Below are 16,626 nucleotides of genomic sequence, written 5' to 3' on the forward strand. Positions count from 1 at the left end.
AGGCTCACTAAAACACCGTTCAGATTATCTGGTTCTTTGACTCGTGTGAGGTGACTAAACAGAAAAGATACAGACTTGGTTGAATCGAGTCACATTCTGGACGCAATCGAGTCAGTGGACTCGGTTGATGCAATCGAGTCAATGGACTCGCTTGAAACACTGCAGACTTTGATGATTCAGTTTAATCGGTGACTGACTCAAGTGAGCTGACTCAACAGAAATACCGCAGATTCACTACATTCAGTTCATTGACAGGAGTTAGCCGGCACACCGAGTTAGTAAACTCATTGGAAACACAGCGGACTAAGGTGATTAAGTTGAATCAGATGACTGAGTCAAGTTAGCTGACCATCAGAAACATTGTAGACTCAGATAATTTGGTTGGCGAACATGAGTCAGCAAATTCGGCAGAGCCACTGTGTACTCAGGTGATTCAGTTGCATCATCTATTCACACAAGTGAGCAGACTCAGCAGAAACACTGCAGACTGAGAGTAAGCCAGTAAGCATACCGGACACGCTACCGATTCAGAAGATATGATTCACTGTCTCAAGTCAGCTAACGCAACAAAAACAACGTGGCATCAGCTCATTCAGTTGAATCGGGTGATTGACTGAAGTTAGGAGACTCACTCGAAACACCACAGACTGAGATGATTCAAGGTCTCCGACTTCAGTCAACGGAAGCACCGCAGACTCAAATGATTTAGTCGAATCAGGTCACTGACTCGATTTAGCTACCGCATTGGAAACTCGGCTGATTCAGTTCAATCGCGCGACTTACTGGAGATTTCAGCGGTTTCACAGAAAACACCCTATACGGAGATGAATTGGTTCACGGACCCCAAAGTCAGTTGAAACACTTCAGACTCATTTGATTCAGTTGAATCGGGAGACTGACTCAAGTGAGCGCACTTATCGGGAAGAAAGCCGATTTGGATGATTCGGTTGACTGACTAGAGTGGCGTAGAAGGTCAAGTCTTTGGCCATCGAAGGTTTGGTGATGCGTCACCATGCACGCAGTCTTCATGGCCATTTTTAGGTGTCCACGCAGGGTGCCTGTCGAAGTATTTTTAGCATTTCGTTACAGGCGCTTTGAGCACTTCCTTCATTTTTTATTTATGAGTCAGAAAAGGTACAAGACAAACTCCAATCAGGATGAGGACAGTCACAAAATGGAGCTGCGAGCAACACCAAAGTCATATTGGGAGGCTATTAACCCTCTCGGCTCAAATTAAGTTTTAGTAATAGTTTAGTAGTACTTCTGAGTAAAAAAAAAAAAATAAAAAATAGGCACATAAAATATGAATGTGTATTAATTTGGGGATTGGCAATTAGTTGTTGCGAAATAAATTGCAACACCTGCCTGGAGAGGGCCAAAATCAGAAAAAGTGGACTGCCAATATTGCTCGGTATTTTCTTGCTTGCTAGGAGGCTCTCTGCCATTACGATTGCCGTCTTTCACGATGACGCATCAAAAAAGGCAGAGAAGGCCAAAATGTGCATACATTTAGCACTTTTTTCCCCGCACAAAAGGATGGAATATCTCAAAGACTAGAGCCAATTCGGAAAAAAACGATATGTCGTTTTTGGATTCAGCGACATCAAAACACCCGAAAACCGCTGAAACGTACTTGGCGCCAAACTGTGTGTTGACCAGTGTTATTCATTGATTCTTTCCATATGCTTGAAGCGCTTTGTAATTTGCACACGTCAATTGCTTCCATCGCTTGATTTTTTTACCAAAACACACAAGAACGCTAAACTCATTATTTCTATGGCATTTCATGTTCGGCGTTAAATATAACACTTTGCGCACGTGTGTGTGTGTCGCGTGGACAGCCAAGAGGGGCGAGCATGAATCAGTGACCTTCGCACTCTTACATTTTTTAAAAAAGAGCCATGAATAATAGATCGACTTGGAATAGAACAGCCGAGGATAAAATATGAATTAAAACAATGTCCGATAAAAGAGGTTCAAGGGAGTGTGTGCGTGAGTGTGTGTTTGAAGTGAATTATACTGCATCGTCGCAGGCGGCCGACTGCACCTGTAGGGATGTCCTCTGCGTAGGAGGTTAGTAATTCTCAACGGATGCCACAAGATGGCGGCAAAGTACTTCAAATGAAGAGGATCATAAAGCATCAACACCACACTTCTAGCAGGTACACACAATCAGGAATCCATGTTACGTAATGACTGCATTCATAAGTTCAATTATTCGACACAGGCAAAGCACCTTCGCACGAGGCTCGCCAATAGCACGTGGCTAGCGTACTCGATTCAATAACACGCTAGCACAAACTGACGTGTGACATCACACATTGGCAAACGTTTGAATTGCACTTGTACCCAATATTGAACTTTTTCGCATCAATTAACGCCGTAATCGTGTTGACTACTGTCGCGTCATGATTTAAGAGAATGGCTTGGATTAGTATTGTAATTGGAGTCATTTGTTTCTTATCGTAATCAGACCGAATCGTATCGCATTATACCGTATTGTGCGCGGAATTTTTCTTTCAATTAAAAAAAAAAAATTGACATGCACAGTTGATTCTCTTTAATACAAAAGACTGGCGTTGATTTTCAGCTGTGATGAGTGAATCGTACCGCATCGTGATCCGAACAAATCGGATCTCACACGATCGTAATCAGAATGAATTGTATCGCATCGGGAGTAACTCGAACGCGCCGTATCCGCGTCACTTCAGTTAATTTACGGCAGCTTACTTGGCTGGTGGTTGTCTAAAAATCCAAGGGAAGGCCAGGTCAGCGTGGCGTCCTTGGCAGAGGTAACAAAGCAATGAAAGCATGTCTGTTCTCGCCGCAGTTCAAATAAATTCCACATTTTGTGTACGGCGCTGAAGTGAGATGTTTAATTTGGAAAGAGAGCACACAGATGGCCCGTTGAAAAGCAATTTCACTGCCGCCAAATGCCACCAGATGCTTTGGCATCCCACAAACGCCTCAAGCACAAGTTTGGCTCAAAAGTTAGTCAAGTTTACTTTAGCAACAGACCATATTGACATATGACCGTTGTGCGCCATGGCACTTCTTTTCATCCTAAGCATGATTTTTTTTCTCTCCACATAAATGTTCAGCATGCACAAAAATAGAATGTTCAATTTGAGCACATCCTTAAAATGTTTTTTTTGTTTTTTTTCACAAAAGAGAAAGAGAAAAAAAAAAACGGCTTTCCCCCACAAAATAGAAATGTAAATTTAAACATTTATGAAATGTTATTTTTAACAATCAGGGGGAAAAAATATAACAATCAGGGGAAAAAAATAGTGTTTATTTCTAATGCATTTTTTCCCAAGAAAACGAAAATATTTTCATTTCCTCAGTACAAGTGCATTTTTAACAAAAAAAATGTAATTAAAAAAAATTATAATCAAAAATTATAATCAAGCATTTAAAAAAGAATTGAAAAATGGGGGGGAAAAATTCCCCCTAAAAAATGTATTTTAACTTTGATCTTTTTCAGGATGAAATTTAATATTTAATGAAAAAAAAAACATTTTCCACCAAAATGTTACATTTCCATGACACTTTTTTTTTTTTTCAAACAAATTCTGGTACAAAATAAAAATGTTCTTTCACAACATTAAAATTTTACATGTTACACTTTTAATCCCAAAAATGTCATTTCAAATAAAGCTATTTTCCACCTAAATTGGATTTTTTTCAAACAAATTAAATAGTTCAATTTGTAATCCTAGTTCCATAAAAAGGAACTTTAACAAGAAAAATGTATTTAAAAAGCAATGATAGCATTTTTTTGTAGGGTTCTTCTTTTACCCAACAAAATAGAAATGTTAAACAAGAGCATTTTTTTATACGTGTGTAGAATGTTAGTTTTCAGAAGTGGCAGAAATCATTCGTTTTTCTATAGAAAAACATGTGCAGACTGAGGTAAAAAAAAAAGTGCTAATAGTAGTACTAATAGTACTTTGTTGTGTGTATGTAAAGTGCTTTGTTACAGCTCGTGAAATGTGCTATACAAATAAAATTGTATTGTATTGTATTGTATTGTAAAAGCCGAAAGAAAAACATCTCATGTCTCCCAATTTTTAATACGGCAGAGTTTCACTTTCAACCCAACTTTTCATTTGACATTTCAGGGAAGAAATTAGCTCCTTCATCTTGTCGTCTGGCTCAGGCGGAGGCTTCCATCTTTCAACTCCTCCGCATAGAAAGCAAGCGATCAAAAACAAAACGACTTCTCGGCTGCATACGACACTCATTAAGTTCTGGGCGGCGAAAAGACAGAGAGGGGAGAAAAAAAACACCAAAAAAAACGGTGGCGCTTCTTGGAAGGAAGAAGACTCACAAAGTCAACTTTTTATGTGTCACCTCTCGTCCATCCGTCAGTGAAACAATGGCCAACGCCAGAGATGAAATGAATGTGCCCCGAAATGCTCCTTTAATGGCGCTCCAGTCATCCAGACAGATAGCAGCCGGTCGGCGGCGGAGGTAAAACGCGCTGCTGCTCTGAACTTTTGGAGCCAAGCACAGCCGACTTTCTACACCCATATAGCGTCCCGTATTTTATTGAGCAGTGGGGGGGAAAAAAATGCTTGGGGGCTCAAGTCACCAGCACACTCAAGTTCAGTTCCAATATCTTTGCCCCAATGTTACATACAGGCACGTACTGGGACCAAAATTCAGCACGGGAATATTCATCGACTGGGGCGGGGAGGGGTTGGAGCTTGTGCGGCGCGGACGGCGTCTGTCACGTGACGAAAAAATTCGACGAGCGGCGGGGGCGTACGTGGGCCGTCACGCGATGAAATATAATCGGCGCCCGGGGGCGGAGAGCGGTTCGACCGGGCCAGAAATAAACTGGCCGTTTAAAAAAACCCAACCAAATATTGGCAGATTTTTTATTTGCTCTGTTGTAGTTAAACAAATACTACAGGACAAAGTATTATAAAACAGTCAATTCATGTATTGTTGTAAGCATAAAGCGATAAGAAAAAACAGTTCTTCTCTTTGTCAGATATGTTTTTTTTTTATTTCATCGTCCGATTAATCGGTTATCGGAATTTTACTCTGCCAAATAACATAACCGGCCGTGAAAAGTCCAACCTAAGATGCGTTTTTTTTCTCAACATCAAAGACTATTCTGAGCGTTGATTGGACCATGAACATTTAACGTCCTCATCTTATGTATGTGTTTTCATTGACATCAACATCAATTTAGAGTCCAGCATCCACGCTGTACGGGGGGGAGGGGGGCGGACCATTTCAACGGAGCAGTGATTCACCAGCTCTGGCCCGGCTTGTCTTTGAGACCTTTGCCGCCGGCCTGCGCTGTGTCGACTCGCTTTAGAGGATCACGTGACTCACAGTTCAGGTGGGGAAAGGCCAAACGTGCCTGTTGGCACATTAACCTGCTATCTGGCTCTCATTTGTTTATTTATTTCCAATGTGATCAAATCTTTCAGGTTGGTTTCCGGTATCGTTCGGTGGGAAATCCCTCATCAATCCAAATTAGGATTTGGTGGTCGGCATCGCCGCATCAAGTAAAAATAGAAACGTCAATACTGGGCAGCACTTAACAATGGCGGTGTCACCGTATTAAACCACTGACCTCATCAAAATGATACGAACAGGGTGGTAGGTTATAGGCCAGTTTGTGCTGATGTATTTTTTTTTATTGTGTGGAAAAATAAATCCTTGTCTAACTGAAAGCAGGGGCGGAGCCCAGATTGACAGACTGCCCACCCAGTTGGATTCATGAAAAAAAAAAAAAACACTTTTAAATGGTTAGTAAAACCATTAATATTGACTTATTTTTTAATTAGTGTTTCGTTGTGTTTTTCAATTTGATTGAATATTAAAAATGGCATAATTGTGGTTGTCTAAGGAGTATCCCAACTTCATATTATTCAGTTTGTGGTTTTATTTGAATATGCGATGTGTCGGAACAGGAGGATTGTGTTGAGTGAGAGAAATATTCGGGCCCACCCTGTTTTTTCCAGGCCCGCCCATTAGCTACGTTCTCGTTCTGGCTCCGTCCATGACTGAAAGACTGTTTCAGCAAAAGCCGGAAGCAAGTCACCATCCGAAAAGGACTCGTTTCCATTTTTGTAAACAAACACAGTTTAGCCTTCCATGAAACTGATATATGTGTTTTTGTAAACAATGAAGACACTTTAGACTAGAGACTTCAAGGAAGCTTACAGTCACAATCGTAAAAACTTGAAATTTAGTCCCGAGCTTAATCAATGGCGCTAATGTTTGTTTTTTTGCTCTTGCCGGTCAACACACCAAATGTGTCTTCGTAAATGGAATATTTTGCATTTTCAACTAACCCGACGTACCGTTTATATTTTTATTTAAAAAAAAAAAAATTCATTGTTAATTGCCTTCAACAAGCATCATGTATTTCTTATTGATAATTTGTTTCATAAGCACCGAAGACAATGTAGTCTTATACAAACCAAACTTCTGCATTTGTGAACATTGAAGCCAATCTATGGTTGATTCTTGAACAAAGTTAACATAGCTGCTTTTGTAAACAGCTAACTTTGCACCTTGGTGATTTAAAGCCGTGATTGGTCGTTGTGAGCAGTTTGTGATGTCATTGTCAGTCGACAGAAGACAAAATGGCGGCTCCCGGAGATGGCTAAAAACAAGTGCATTTTGCTACTTAACGCAAAATGAATCCGAATGCAGTGTTTCAACTAGTGGGCCTGCTGGGAACATATTCTTGAAAAAAATATGTTTGGGTTGACTTCCCTTTTAAGTCTTTAATGAATGCGCTTGTAAACACTGAAGACAATTTAGAGTCTTTAACGAATTTACCATGCGTGTTTCCTAAACGTCAGACTGATTATCTGCCATGTACTCAACATACTTTTTTTGTAAGCATTTCCATCGTTTCAGTCTTAAAGCTAACGTATGTTTTCATTTAGTCTTCCATCCATCCATCCATCCATCCATCCATTATCCAATCCGCTTCTCCTCACAAGGGACGCGACCGTGCTGGAGCCTATCCCGGCTGTCTTCGGGCAGTAGGCGAGGGACACCCCGAATTGGTTGCCAGCCAATCGCAGGGCACACAGAGACAAACATCCGCACTCACAATCACACCTAGGGACAATTTAGAGTGTCCAATCAACTGAGCATGCATGTTTTTGGAATGTGGGAGGAAACCGGAGTACCCGGAGAAAACCCACGCAGGCAGGCACGGGTAGAACATGCAAACTCCACACAGGCCAGAGCCGGGATGGAACCCACGACCTCTGAACTGTGAGACGGACGTGCTAACCGGTCGACCACCGTGCCGCCCTCATTTCGTCTTCAACTTTCCAAACATAAATTGTAAACAAAAGAATACACAGCGTTGAGGAAAGTAACACGAGTACTTGTAAACAATACTCAGTCTTCAAAAGACTTTTTTTTTTTTTTAAACACACAACTTCATCTTCAATTGACAAAAAATAGTCATTTTCGAAAACACTGACGCCAAATTTGAGTCTTGAGCAAATGTAAAAACATTTGTAATGAATTGTTCTTCAACTAAGGTAGCAACATCGAAGACAATTTTGCGTTCAACAAAACAAGTGTTTGCCTTTTTCTAAATACTGAAGACGATGTAGTCGCCCGTAAACCTGAGGTGCGAGTTAATGGAAATGCTGGAGACGAGTTAGTCTTTGATGAAGCTAACGTCGGTGTTTTCATCAACACTGAAGGTGATTTAGAGTCAACAATGAGACTGACGTTCATTCTTTTGTAAACAAACAGTTTTGCCTTCCATAGACAGAACTCATGTGTCTTGGTAAAAAAAAGATATTTTTTGAAAGCAATTTAGAGTCTTCACAGCACCAAAGTGCCAGTGCATGTTTTCATAAACAGCATTTAGTGACAAATTGCAATCGGGCACTCAGACACGCAACCACCTCAGTCGTCCGCAAGGCGTCACACGAGGACGCATGACTCACTGAATTTGAGCTGCCCTCCAGCCGGCTGCCCCACACCTCCCGTTTCGCGTCTTCTGGCCACCTGAGCCGGCCGACGGAGGACGACGAGTCGGCTCGCGCCCAAACCACGAGAGCGATCGGACAGCGGTGGCGTCAAGCGAGGCCAGTCACACCCAAGGCGGTGCCAGGAGGGACGGAGCTTGTAAGCGAGGGAGCGAGTGAACGGATGGATGGATGGATGGAGGGCCGGGTGGACGCAGATCTGGGTCGGCAAAGTGCAGCTGCGCGGGGAGCTGAGACGCCAGGCGGGAAATCAGTTGAGCAGACAGAATGTAGAGTATGCGTTGAGAGAATAAATGGCGGGGTTGACGATAAGGCTGTGTGTGTGCGTCTGTGTGCGCTATCATCAGTATTCCAACGCGGTTCTTCCCGGAAAAGACAAATGAGAGCCAACCTCAGCGAGGAAGTACATCGGTTGAAAAAACACGGACCTCTCTCCCTGTCCTCTTCATTCCCCCCCCCCCTCCCTCGCTTTCGCCTACACTCGCCATCTGTACGACTCGGCAGCCCGAGCCGTGCCACCCTGCCTCTCGCCGGGCGTGCTCTTGGCTTCCTGACCCACGACGAGGAAACACGAGCCGCCCAATTGTCACCAAGCCTCAGACCAGCATCCTCACCCCAACCGTGACCGGCATAAAACCAAGCACCCCGTTCCGGCCACGTGCACCATGCTCGCTCCGACCCACAACCACCCAACGGCGACCGGCCTCCGCTAGCACTTGCCCGCCCTAACCATTGCCAATCAAACTCAAACGACCCAGAAACGAACCCCTAAGCCGCCAGGAGCTGCCCCAACCTGAAAACTCAGCCCCCCAATTCCTTGTCACCTGTGCCATCTCAAACCTCACCCTCGATGACACCGATGCCAACCACCCTCCTGTAACAATCACCCACTGGCACCGGCAATGCATCTTGGACCGACTGGAACCGGACTTTCCATGAAATTTCCATCAACAGAAAAACTCAGCCCTTGTGTATGCGCCGCCTGCGCCCGCTTCGACCTAACCCTCAACAACCTCCTGCCAACCAACGGGTCGGAAGATTCACCCAGCCTCGTCATTTCCAACCAACCACTCGCCACAGGGAACCTAACCTTTCGCTTCCTCCACCTGAAAACCCATCCCCAGAATCCTTGCCATCCGTACATCCTCAAACCACCAACAACTCGCCCACCCTCGTCATTGCCATGCAGCTTTGTGCCACCCGACAGCTGCGCAAAAAGCAATTCCAGCCTTGGCCCTACTGCCAATCTGACCCTATCCAAGGTAACGCAAACCCCCCCAAATGTTGCCTTTCCATCAGCCGCCTCCATCCAATTGTCACCTGCCTCAACTAAACGCCGGCATCCTTGCCACCTATGTCCTCTTCACTCTTATCGCCGCCACCTTTTGCTGCTTAAATGAACCCGCAGCTCACAATCAAGGCACAAGTCATCCGCTCATCATATCTGTATAATCGTATCTGTTCCCGGGCCGCCGCTAGCATTAATGCGCTGCCGCTGCCCGATAGGTCGCCGCTCACACTGCGATAAGATCTTGATGTATGCTGATACAATCACTCTGACACGGGCCTGAGTGCCAGACAGGCTACCTGCAGACTGGATAATGGCTGATGATGATGATGATGATGACGACGACGACGACGGCGCCGACCACGGCGATGATCATCATCATGAGCGCGCATATGTTTCGACATGAAGATAAAATGACTGGTGGGCTTTTGAGCGAATCGTGAGTACAAGCGTCGATTTGCGAGCTTTGTAGGGATCCGAAGTCTTTCTAGTAAGCGTTTAAGCAGATAATCCATCGTTTCTGCCGTCTCACATTGGCGACGAGGTTTGGTTTTTGCTGCCAAAGCCAACAGCGTTGCTAAGCATCAAAAATATTTTGGACTGAAGGGAACCTTAAAGCTGCCGGCAGGTTTGTACTCAGATCTTGTCAATGTGTTTTTTTTTCATTATTTTAGCTGAGATTTAACAAATGCACGATTCAACCCCTAACCCCCTTTCGACTCTAAACCTCAACTTGTAACGCTGACCCATAAAAAATTCTGTGCTATTAGTTGAAAGCAGCACCAAAATCTATCAATGTGGACATTTTTTGGAAAGGAAATTAAGATTTTTGTCATATTTTGAGAAAGTGAAAAAAATAGGAATGGGCGAGTACTGATGAAAGGTATGACATCTTCAGCCTTAGTTTGAGGTATCAGCTGCTGGTGGAGGCTGCCGATACCAGCCGCTGTTACTTACTAGGCAAAAAAAAAAAAAATTCCGACATCAAGTAATTTCTCCTCCTTCTTTGATCCAACCGGAGCTCGGATTAAATTTATGATCGGGTGCACTATTTTCATAATTCAAATAATGAAAATAAAAATATCAATCGGATTAGGACTTGCGTCTTCGTCCATCACACTTTTGATCAGAACGAATTATTTTGACATGCACAGATTGACCAAATAACGGAAATAGTAGTAGAAGACGTCACGACTCCGTCCATTTCTACTTTAAACGTTAGCGTGATTTCGCATATTTTTCCCGTTTACGCTGGTACATCAAGTTAACACTTCCTAATGCCCAGTTCATTCTTGCGCCCGTCATGTCTTTCGCTCGCTTTTTGCTTCTACTAGCTTCCGGGATGAACAATCGCGTGTACTGACATGCACGGTAAGGACGGTTTGATCTGAAATGTCAAAATAAATCTTTTGCGCCGATCGGATTATCAATCGACATAAACCACCGTCTTGTTCGGGATAAGATCTTGATCGGATTGGGCTCGATCGGGACCGAATATTCCGAAAGGGGCGTATACATGAAGCATTTTTATTCCGATCGGGCCTTTAATCGGAATAAATGCGTCCGCGTGAACGTAGCCAACGAGTGAATACTTGTACTGGTATCGGCCTGAAAAAAAAAAAATTGAATATCTTTGTTAAATGGCTCCAAATAAAAAATACATTGTTGAATAAAACCACCTACAATCAACTCTAAAAAGGAATTCAGATTCGAGAAGTCGACAACAAACCTTCAGAGGAAAGAGACAGCAACAGACGCGTGTGATGCAGAAATCATGTCCTGGCATCGTTTCATTTCACTGAGCCATTCTCCTCTTACTCGACACACGCCTTCAGATTACTTCCTTGTTTTGTGGTTCGTGCCATAGCTTTGCATTTTCAATTTCGTCAATTTATTGCTGTTTAAACACCAGTTTTATTGGCCGCAGAGTAATACATGTCTGTTATTACGCCAACAGACGATAGTCGAGTGACTATCAGCCCCCCACCCCCCCCCCACTTCTTTATATGAGGAACTCGGGCGCGTGTAAAGTATCTGATGAAAAAACGCGGACTGACAACCGTCGACACGTTTGTCGCTCGGCGCTGTCTGTCGGATGCTGTCAGCTCACATTGTCCCGGCGCGGCACTTGGCGTCGACGCACTTGTCGCCGCGCCAAAAATAACGCTTTTGATATGTTCCCCGACTGGCAGACAACATCATGATGCCAGGCAACGTTTTAAGGCCTTTTTTTTGTCATGACATACGGCAAAAACAACAACCGCAGGTGTACATGCACACGTGGCAAAGACTCTCTGCTAACAACCCAGGCGAAAAATTAGCCCCTCCCTGACTTCAATAGCTGAGTTGAGAGGTGTCACTTGAGCATCGCTCCTTGACACCGATGGAAGGGGCGGTTTCTGCTATGTGCAATATGTGCGGCTGCACAGGGCGATTTTCTAGAGGCATCATGACAAAAGAGAGATTTTGCAAGGATCTATGACATCTTTGTTCCAAGATAACAATTCCGGGGAGGAGTTGAGGTTAGCCCGTTGTTGATTGGCAGACTTGGTGGCGTAATAGTCGCCTGTCTGTGTTATTGCTTTTGAATGGTTAAATAAAAACGCAAGCTAACCCGCGATGAAGATCTCGGTTTTGCTGGACAGTCGACTTTTTTCAGTTCAAATTGGGGCTGGGCATGAATCGGTGGTAAGTCAAACTGAGCTGCGAATCGGCTCTTCAAAAAGAACAACGAATGAGTATTCACAGATTCCAGTCACACTTTGTCACAGAGGAATTTTGAACGGCCACACGCGCTCACGTCTGCGCACGGGTCGTGTGAAAGGCGGCTACCTTTGAGCAGAGGAACCCGGAATCGTTTGTTTGCCGGCTATCGAGCGCCGGATCCAACTCTTAAGCGGTCAGTGGAGCCCAGGTAGTTTATCAATGCGTTTATTGCATCATTGCTGGCCTCTCGCTCCGTCACAGCGGCATAGGAAGGGAGTTTGGCCATTTCCACGCCGGAGCGGCGACAAAAATACCCAGATTAGCTTAGCGCTATATAGTTGCTAGTACAACGCAAGCGGATGGATTTAAAATGGGTCCAAATGGATAAGCGCTAAGAAAATGGATGGATGGATGGATGGATGGATGGATGGAAGGAAGAACACTCTCGTTGGGCAGTGTACGGTGGGGTATTCTGGAGGTTAAAGTGGAAATCAACCCAAACACATTTTTTTTCCAAGAATATGCTCCCAGCAGGCCCACTAGTTGAAACACAGCATTCTGATGAATATTGCGTTTGTGGAATAAGAGTTAAGCAGCAAAAGCGACCATCTCGGGGGGTTCTCACGGCTCAGTTTCAGAAAACAGGTCAGCCGGGATTGGTCGTTACCTGAGCCCTGAGCAGTTGTGATGTCATTTTCAGTCAACAGAAGTGGCAAAATGGCCGCCCCAGAGATGGCTAAAAACGGGTGGATTAACTCTTATCCCACAAACTCAAAATGAATCAGAATGCCGTGTTTCAACTAGTGGGCCTGCTGGGAACATATTTTTGAAAAAAAGATGCGTTTGGGTTGACTTCCGCTTTAAGTCAAGTTATCTTAAACTGTGTTGTCTTTAGCGCGTGGGAAATAGTATACGAGTTTTGGTAACGCTGTTTGGACGAGTCGAAACTCGAGTTCAGGTCAATTGACGTGACATCAACTTAGTACTCTTAGAAAAATGATGGTGGGAGTGTGGAGGTCTCCTGACAGTAAAAATACTCAATGTGCATTTAGACGGGCCTGTTTTACTGTGCATTGAAATATTTCAAAAGAAGTGTCGCACGCGGGCTGCCATTCAAGCTAAGCTAATGCCAATGTGCCTGTCACAACATTTGCCAACACAAATCTGATTACAACGTAACAACATACTGAAACAATTGACAGTGAAATCCACAAAAACAACATTTCGTCACAATGCCCTGAACATCGTATAAGAAAAAGGCATTGTAACAGATCCTACTGAAAGAGCACAACGTTCAAGCTTACTGTAACACTCTCCTCCAGTTGTCCTCCACATCATGTGCACGCGCATTCGGAAATGTCATTTGCATAATAGTACATTCTAAAAATATACATTTGCAATTGCGCGGCACGCCTGAGGTGAATTAGCATGCATTTCTTCAAATCAGCTCCTACGCCAGACCCTATATTTTTCTATATTTACATGTTAATTAAACGATTGCAGCAGTGTAATTATTTCCCATCCTTTTGTCATCGTCCACACGCTCTCTCATTCTTCTCGAGTGAAAGCAAAGTGAGCACGCGCAAACAATGCAAGCAGAGTGTCCAATTGTCTCTGCGCTATCTTATTTGTTCCGGGAGCCGACGATAAGCAATCTAAAGTAAATGAAATGAGGGAGAAAAAGGGGAACGCGATGATGCAGCAGCAGAAGGGGGGGGCTGAAAAACGCAAGGAAACAAAAAAAAAAAAAAAAAAAGTGTTGTTCAAGTTGTATTGAAAGTGCTGTGAAGAGATTGAGCAAGTAGGTCAGCAAGGAGGAGGAGGAGGAGGAGGAGGAGGAGGAGGAGAGCGTGAGGATGGGGAATTGATAAGTAGATCATTGTGAGCATGAAGCAGCTCGGCAACTTTCGGTCTTTCCCACGAACACCCCCCGTGCGCCCCCTCTTCTGCTGCCACATCAACAGAATCCCTAACTCATGTGTTTACTGTAAATGAGCCTCGTAAATAAGGCCGCCGCGCGCGCACACACACGCGCACGCACGGTGAGCAGCTGTAGTGCGCAACGCCGTCTTGTGTTTCACGGCATGTTAATCTTCATCTTTTTGTTGACGTCTTTTCTGTTGCCAAATTAGTCTGTGAGTGCGCTTAGCGGCGGATTGCAAAGCCTCGGAGTCGCGGCTGAACTCTTAATAAAGCAGCAACATACTGTACGGCAGAGACCTACGGGAACAACGTCCAACTAAAATGCCCACAGCAGGCAGCAGGAGAGCAAAACATTGCTCGCCGTGGCGATGTGTAGGCACACATAATTGGATTTTTGACTTGAGTCAGACTGTTTTCATCGCTGTGACCAGAGCCGGCCGGGCGCTCCGCATATGTGACCCACCGCTCCGTCTACTGCTGCCGATTGACGGGAAGAAATTGAAAATAGACGGAAGCCCAATTATTTCGTCCGCCATTCGTCCGCAGTCCGTCATGCAGGGGCGGAGCCATGGGTGGGCCTGGGTGTGCGCGATGAGATTCATGAAAAAAGATATACTTTTACATTTTTTGTAAATTATGAAATTATTTGTGGTTTTTTTTTTTTTTTATTGAATATTAAGAATGGCATAATTGTGGTTGTCTAAGCAAGATCCGAACTTCATATTATTCGGTTTGTCATTTTATTTGAATATACAGTGAGAGAAATATTCAGGCCCACCCTGATTTTTCCAGGCCCACCCATTGGCCACGTTCTGGCTCCGCCCCTGCCGTCATGAGTCTATTTTTCGCCGCGAGGCTTCAATGGCCGCGACGAGCGCGGGGAGGAGCCATAGTGAGTTGTTGTTCAAAATTATAGGCAGACCGGCCTATAGTATATTGTCGCTGTCCCAACACTTATGTCCAATGTTTGAAAAATGTTTCATTTTCACATGAATGAGAAAATTGAAAAAAAATTGAGATAAGTGTTTTTCACAGGACAGCGATGATATACTATTTTTTTTTTTACCAACGGAAAAAAAGCGAACGACGGACAACGGAAGGGTACCCACGCTGAATCGGTCGTAAAGTGCTGTGACCTTTGCACTTGCTAAGGCCTCGCGTTGCCTCTTAAAACAAACGCAAACCAACTGAAATGAAACATAGAAAGACAAATCGTAACAAAAATGAACAAACCATTAGAACCCCGATACGGTATTTGGATTGTGTTCATGGGATAAGAATTAAGGCGATGAATCTATCCGTTTTCCATCCGTCTCAGTGCGTTGCCATTTTGTGTGGCGGTTACACACTGTAAAAACAAAAACCAAAAAACAAACGTTGCACCACCGAAAGCAGCAGCAGACTGCAACAACGCACACAGTTGCAACATTTTCTTCCTCATTGTAATTTCAAATCCAAACAGCGCTCGTGGCCCTCTCCACTTTGACCGCGCGACATTGAAGCGCTGTCGAGGCGCAGCGGGAATAAAGCCATGATGACTTATTTCAAAGGCAACAAGTCAATCGTATTTGTCACAACATCAAGCGAGAGTCGAAATCGTTTGGGAGGGCGGCGGGCGCGCGTTAAGCCGCTTTGGCTTCATTGTCATTCCGACGCTTGATGAAAAAGGCCAATTTCAATTAAAGCCTGCACCTGTTACGCTTTGATCACAACGCTGTCGCTCGGGGGTGCGGGGGTGCATTTTATATAGTCTGGCGTTCGCCGATCTCTGCTCCCGCACCTGTCCGTTCACATTACCTTGCTGATGCTTCACAGTGGCGGGCGACACTTTGCTCACATCTCGTCTTTATTCCGTCGCCGACGCCTCTAAAAGCACACAGAGCACAAACACAAAATGGCAATCAGCGGAAAAGCTCCCATAGGAATTTTACACTTTTAAATGGTGTCGAGGGAGCGCTACGCAAGAGTTGATGAGAGCTTCTAAAACATTGCTCAATGTCATTTACAGGAGCAGTAAATGGCTTCGCATGCCGATGTGAAAAATAGACGGTGGGTGTATGAAACGACGATTATAATACAGAGTTTGGGTCCAGGAGAGTTTAGACAAATACTCCCTAATAGCTTAGCATAAAAAACCCGCACTATAATGACATACGCAAACCCGCGGCCGACCGCTATGGATTTTTTTAAACGCCATGCCATTTTTGGGGGAGAAAAAAAAAAAAATCTGATTGCCGATTAACTGGCCAATTAATTTTTAAAAAATCTTTCATTCATTCATTTACAGCCATATAAAACCAAGGATATCCTAAATAAGGCATCTTTATATACTGTATATTATGTTGCTCATTATTACTACCATACCGGACATACGGTGTGGAGAGTCATACTTACAAGGCAAACACTCAGTCTATCTTTAAGCTACAAAAAAAGAGCCATACGAATTCTTAACCACTCATCTTATATAGAATCAACAAATCCATTATTTATCAAATCAAACACTCTCAAATTCTATGACTTAGTTGGATTTAAAACAGCACAAATCATGTACAAAGCCTACGATAATCAGCTGTGCCACAGTGCTCATCCAGAAGCTGTTCGAAATTAGAGAAGGTTGTTGTAATCTAAGGGGTACGAGTGTCTTGAAAAAAGAACAAACATAAAGCAAATGTGTGTTTCTGCAAAAGGTGTGAATTGATGGAACAGTTATGTAAC

General features: G+C 43.9%; 1 protein-coding gene across 5 annotated transcripts in view; it reads right to left on the minus strand.

Annotated features, from left to right (window-relative positions):
- LOC147146595 (protein ELFN1-like) overlaps positions 1–16,626 on the minus strand; it is an 83,743-nt gene that overhangs the window by 22,313 nt on the left and 44,804 nt on the right. For 4 of the 5 annotated variants that reach the window (XM_086032252.1, XM_086032256.1, XM_086032251.1 and 1 more), the window contains one exon: positions 15,709–15,777. The exons of the other annotated variant lie outside the window; for it this stretch is intronic. The gene's annotated coding sequence lies outside the window, so the exon portion shown is untranslated. The remainder of the gene's footprint in view (positions 1–15,708; positions 15,778–16,626) is intronic. 5 annotated transcript variants of the gene reach the window in all.

This window comes from Filicampus tigris, chromosome 6, assembly GCF_054856515.1.
Source record: "Filicampus tigris isolate MCC_2025a chromosome 6, RoL_Ftig_1.0, whole genome shotgun sequence".
NCBI classification, from domain to species: domain Eukaryota; kingdom Metazoa; phylum Chordata; class Actinopteri; order Syngnathiformes; family Syngnathidae; genus Filicampus; species Filicampus tigris.